The sequence below is a fragment of the Coregonus lavaretus genome, assembly GCF_964263955.1.
Source record: "Coregonus lavaretus genome assembly, contig: HAP1_SCAFFOLD_879, whole genome shotgun sequence".
Classification (NCBI taxonomy): domain Eukaryota; kingdom Metazoa; phylum Chordata; class Actinopteri; order Salmoniformes; family Salmonidae; genus Coregonus; species Coregonus lavaretus.
Window position 1 is genome coordinate 166,501 of NW_028160080.1, and position 6,000 is coordinate 172,500.

At 40.8% G+C, this 6,000-nt stretch overlaps 2 protein-coding genes across 2 annotated transcripts in view; one reads left to right on the forward strand and one right to left on the reverse strand.

Moving 5' to 3' along the window:
* The window catches only part of LOC311122186 (AT-rich interactive domain-containing protein 4B-like), a gene marked incomplete at its 3' end in the record, with an annotated part of 157,428 nt that extends 156,488 nt beyond the window's left edge, over positions 1-940 (reverse strand). Inside the window, exon 1 of the mRNA XM_084196581.1 lies at positions 717-940. The remainder of the gene's footprint in view (positions 1-716) is intronic.
* A 334-nt stretch (positions 941-1,274) lies between these two features.
* Positions 1,275-6,000, forward strand: part of LOC311122187 (geranylgeranyl pyrophosphate synthase) — a 39,533-nt gene continuing 34,807 nt past the window's right edge. Inside the window, exon 1 of the mRNA XM_084196582.1 lies at positions 1,275-1,417. The gene's annotated coding sequence lies outside the window, so the exon portion shown is untranslated. The remainder of the gene's footprint in view (positions 1,418-6,000) is intronic.

Genomic DNA, 6,000 nt, shown 5'->3' on the forward strand with positions numbered 1-6,000 from the left:
ACAACTACTACTACAGCCACTAGAAGGAGCGAGTTATGTGACTCAATTGCAACATTGTTGCTGGGCTAAAATCAAAGCAACAAAAGAAATGTAGCCTAGTTCAGATTCGCAATTTACTTGTGAAACTCTATAAAAAAAAAACGTAGCTGTTGTATTGGAAAGTCGATGCAAAGGCGAAGGGGAAATTTGACTGATGTAGCCACAGTCTTACGTAAGGACTAGCTCTGACTCCAACAAGGCAGCATTTTCTCTCGGTTAACGTTAACTATTCGATGCCTACCAGGCATCCACCCCATTTGAAAGTGTTCGTCGTGTTAAAAATTCCACCACAACAGTCGGTTGTTAAACCCGGTAGAAAGTGATCCTCTCCGTACAATTGTGAAACAAGTCGACAACACGGCAGGTTACAACGAATGACGTTAGCGAGTCGCATTGTTCAACACAATAAATAAAGTATGAGATTTTTTTTTAAACGAGCAAATAGGTTGCCCTAGCTGTTGCACTATTCATAAAATAAAATGATTCACCGATTACATGTTAGGTTAACGTGTGCATTTAAGAGTTACGATTCCATGTTCACGATTTATGTTTCATTCATTCCCCTAGCTTAATCTTGATCACATAACAATCCGTTTTGTTTAGGCATCGAAATTCAATGTAGAGAAGTCGGTAATTTTTTTCACCGTCCTATGGCATGCAAAAGCACGATCCCTTACCTATGAAGTCAAGTTGAGAATGTTTTCTTTCGACGAAGAAGGAAAGGTTCAGATTAATCCATAAAATCATTTAATCCTAAAATCTTCCAGGTTTTTTTTGCGTTTGTCCGCTGACCCCAGTTCGGTTTGATGTTGGTAATGTGAATTCGACAAAGTCGTAAGCCGTGTCCGTAGCCAGCGAGCTGTTGTTTCTCTACGATCCTCTCTCTCCGCTTCTCAAAACTGACTGACAGATACACAACCCCGCCCCCACGTACATCAATCTGTTCGCTCATTGGACACGACGTCGGAGTTGCCGCCCTTTGGCTTGTAATGATTGGCTGGTTTCAGATATATTTTTAACGACAGCGCGGAAACAGCGACGCAAGGGTTGCTGGGAGATGTAGTCATAAGGGGATATATTTACACCCTTACATAGGCTGGAGAGAGACGAGACAAGAAACGATGCAAGAAACTACAACTGCCAGAGTTCCCAGCGGGACAGGCGTACGGGAAAATGGTTTGTGGAGTGCCCCACCTACTCCTGCGCTTGCTCTGTGAAGGAGACATGGCGTATATAGCTAGCAGTAGGAGAGAATGAGCATTTTTTCGACCAAATCATCTTGGCTCCATATCTTGTTGCTGGCTCAGTGAATCGCCATCATGGTGTTGTTTGGAGAACTATGACAATATTTCATTGTATAGTTACTTGGCGTCTATTCGTAAGTTCATATCGATCAATTATGATCTTCTTAATATTTTTTTGGAATGTTTAAATAAATTATCTGAAAAAGCTTGTTGACCTGCGCGCTAATGTTAGCAAATTGGCTAGCTAAGAAAAGGGTCTGAAAGCGGAAGTGGGGACGTTTCCGTATACCGGTTTCCGTATGGGTGGAGCTATGTGTTTACTAACTGCAACATGAACATTGTTTCTTTGTGAAATATGACTAGACTACAGAACAAAAGAAAGGGTAACAACTAAGCTGAAAATGTTCAATTGTTGTTTAACTGTTTTTGTTAGTGACTTTTTTTCCTTTGTTTTGTTAGCTAGTGACTTGTGGGTTGGCAGCACAATCATTCTCATTTCCACGCTCATTGCTCATAGAAAGATATTATAAATATTGGGGTTGCATTCATGATTGTTTTGCCATATGCAGTTGGATTCGCAACAACCGTGACTCCACAATAATGAAGCCGTTTGTCAGTTTCACATAGAATTAGAATAGAACATTATTCTATTATACTGAACAAGTATATAAACGCAACATGTAAAGTGTTGGTCCCATGTTTTCCATACCCACAAAAACCTTATTTCTCTCATTTTGTGCACAAATTTGTTTACATCCCTGTTAGTGAGCATTTATCCTTTGCCAAGATAATCCATCCACTTGACAGGTGTGCAGTGGCGATTTTAGTGTGTCAATCTTGGTGGAGCAAACTCCTTTTTTAAATTAAATTTTTTGAGGCATGCCAGCAAAGCCACAACGCTAAACAATACATTAATTGCACTATAACGGTGACAAGTGGGGCCTACATAAAGCTGTCCCAACAGCAGAGTCCCAACACCTTACCACTGCTCCACCTGGCTATCAGCGGAGCCTTCTCTGGCAGCGAAACAGTTCATTCAGCCTCATTTACTGCCTTAAAAAAAAAAACATAGCTGATATGGCTGACTTGCTTAAACAAATGTGGTTTCTACTGACAATTGAGATGTACAAACTATGGCATAAGGGGACGACGAGCAGATTAGAGGCAATCCATAATTTCGATTTAAGACATTAATGAGTCTCCCGAGTGGCACAGTGGTCTAGGGCACTGCATCGCAGTGCTAGCTGGGCCACTAGAGATCCTGGTTCGAATCCAGGCTCTGTCGTAGCCGGCCGTGACCGGGAGACCCATGGGGTGGCGCACAATTCGTCCAGGGTAGGGGAGGGAATGGCCGGAAGGGATGTAGCTCAGTTGGTAGAGCATGGCGTTTGCAACGCTACGGTTGTGGGTTCGATTCCCACGGGCAGAAAAATAATAAAAATAATAACTCACTAACTGTAAGTCGCTCTGGATAAGAGCGTCTGCTAAAAAATAAAAAAATAAATAAATTTAAAAAATAATGAGCGAGCTAGGATGGACATAGTCAATATAACAAGATCGAATCATGATGACGTCAGTGATCTTCAGGTCGGAGATCTAGAAAGAAGCCAGAGTTCCCGACTTGCAATTCCGAGTTGGATGACCGTTCAAAATGTATTTTCACAGTTGGAGCTCGTTTTTTCAGAATTTCCAGTTGTCTTGAACTCACTGAAGTCTGAGATTTCCCAGTTGCGAGTTTCGAGTTGTTTTGAGATCGGCAGAAGTCATGCTGGATTGACAGCATGGCCAATGTTGAATGTTTATCCTTTGTCGTGACGTGACTTACTTTAATGTATGACTTATTTATCGAATCACTTATCTATGTTTAATTGTCACTCGATTAAATTAATCATTTAACAATTAACTCATTAGGAATTTGGGGCACCACAGAAGAAGTTGTTTAACGCGTTACCATCTCCCGAATTAAACTCTTAGAAGATATGTTATATATCGATAAGTCACTTATTAAATAATTACCTCTTATCAGTCTCATTCTGAACATCGCATAATCCTTGAACCTTTAAGAACCCTAACCTTATTGATGAATCAGCAATACACAAATTTGCTTAATTATTTATTTACTAATTAACTAAATAATAACACAATACAAACACACACACACACACACACACACACATAGGTTATTGATTACTAATGTAATACAATGAAAACAGGTCCCTATTGGACTGGACTAACAATAGCATGAATGGTTGGGTAGAAGGAGGGTCAGAATGGAAGGGAGAGACAGTTTGAATCTCTATGGTAGTTACTTTGGAAACTACGCTCACAGTAATCATAATACTTATGCACCCTAATAATCGCTCATTCGGATTAGAAATGCAACATGTATTAACGTATTGCTGTCCTCAATAGTTGAGTTGATGATGTAGGACTCTGGTTTGCCCCACCAGAGATCTCAATGTCCTTGGTAGAGTTTCTGGTCGTAGTTGTGGTCAGAATGTATACTTCAGATGTACCAGCGGTTGTCTGAGAGGGATTGTCCTCTCCTCTCTCGTGTCTTTAGTGAAAGTTCTCTAGACGACTATACATGCCAGCTGCAGACTGAGATGATAAGGTCTAGTGCAGTGTCTTCTTCTTCACCTCATGTAGAGGTTGAGAGTTTCAGAGTTTCTCCATTTCAAACGTGTGGACTAACGTCTCACGTTTTCTGGTCTTTCTAGTCTAACTATTTTGTAACGTGTAGCTTCACGCTTCTTGGTCTTGTGTCGACCATTTTAAGCCACTGGTCTGGTAGAAATTCAACCATTTGCAACGTTTGGCTCACGCTTCACGTCTGCTAATCTGTAGAGTTTCAACCATTTTAAGCCATGGGGCTTACTGGTCTGGTAGAAATTCAACCATTTGCAACGTTTGGCTCACGCTTCACGTCTGATCTGTAGAGTTTCAACCATTTTAAGCCATGGGGCTTACTGGTCTGGTAGAAATTCAACCATTTGCAACGTTTGGCTCACGCTTCACGTCTGCTGATCTGTAGTGTTTCAACCATTTTAAGCCATGGGGCTTGCTGGTCTGAGGTGAATTTCGTCACAAGGCTTTTTATGCACTCGGGGTAAAATGGGCATTCCATCATGTTTGTGCTCATCTAGGCGTGGCCACTGACTGAGAACACAACATGGTCCTCTGTAGCTCAGCTGGTAGAGCACAGCGCTTGTAACGCCAAGGTAGTGGGTTCGATCCCCGGGACCACCCATACACAAAAAAAATTATGCATGCATGACTGTAAGTTGCTTTGGATAAAAGCGTCTGCTAAATGGTTTATTATTATTATTATTATTATTATTATTATTATTATCAATATGGAAAACAATCATCTCATCTAGAATGCTAAAATCACATTGTTATCTTCACATAAGTATTATTATACTTAATCATTTGTTTTATACAACAATTAGATGCAAACCTCATAACTGGGAAGTGTAGCCCCCCCCAGAGACACAGTTATGTTGTTCCACCGTCTTTAATGACATCACAACATAGTAACACATTTCACATGATTGTTCTTTAAGTCCCCACCAACCATTTCCCACTTTCTTTTAAGTAGGAATATTGTTTCATTATCCACTTTTGGATGTTGTAGTCTTGGCGGGAAGACTTCCTATGTCTCACAGGGAAATTCCCTCTCCCAAAACTGCATGGCACAGAAAATAACGTTTCTGCAAGGAGTTTGCGACTTGTCATAAAACTGGCCCCCAGGAAAGGGGGTGTTCAAACTTTTGCCTAGCCGGAATCTTTGATCCTCCGCCCATGAGGGCAAGTCATGACACCTTTTTTAAAGCTTGGAAAAAAGACCCTTAAACTCAGACTTGGACCACACATCCACTCCACTGAATAGCAGGCTAGTGATTGCATTGCAATGCTTGCAGTTAGCCACTGATTCCTTCCAAACCACTCATTGTTGAATTTGCGATTTCTAACTTGTTGTGTAATGTTTATGTCCAATGGCCGATGAGCACCGATACGTTTTATCGATAATTTCTCTTCATTATTTCTCTTCATATGACAAGGATTGAAATGTATTTGCCAGTAGATTGCCGACTTGATTCATGATGGCTGCTAACTTGCTAGCTAAGATTTTGAAAGTTTGATGTTGACATGATCAGTCCAATCAAAGCTACGGTAGATATAACGTGATTTGATGTCATTTTATCTATGGCCAATGACCTTGAGCCTTCTTGGATGTGCACTTCTATTGTAACTCTATGGCAGCACCCAGGGGGTAGATCTGGCGGTGACATAGTGTCCCCATGAGTGACAGAACACTGAGCCAATCACGGCGCAACTAGAGAACATTACCAACCCCTACACTCTGTATTTTCCGCTGGCTGCCCCACCACTGCAGAAAGCACTGAGCTAGGCTGAAACATCTCCATTTTGGAGCTGCCTTACTCAAGAAAGCAAAAAAGAGACCATGTTTGTATACGGCTTTAACTCAATTATTATTTTTTTCCTTTTTCTCACATTGTTTGCAAACTGATATGTGACACGTATTAATGCCAAAATAACATGCAAAACAGGCACACATTTTATATATACAGTACCAGTCAAAAGTCTGGACACACCTACTCATTCCAGGGTTTTTCTTAATTTTTACTATTTTCTACATTGTAGAATAATGGTGTAGACATCCAAACTGTGAAATAACACTTATGGAATCATG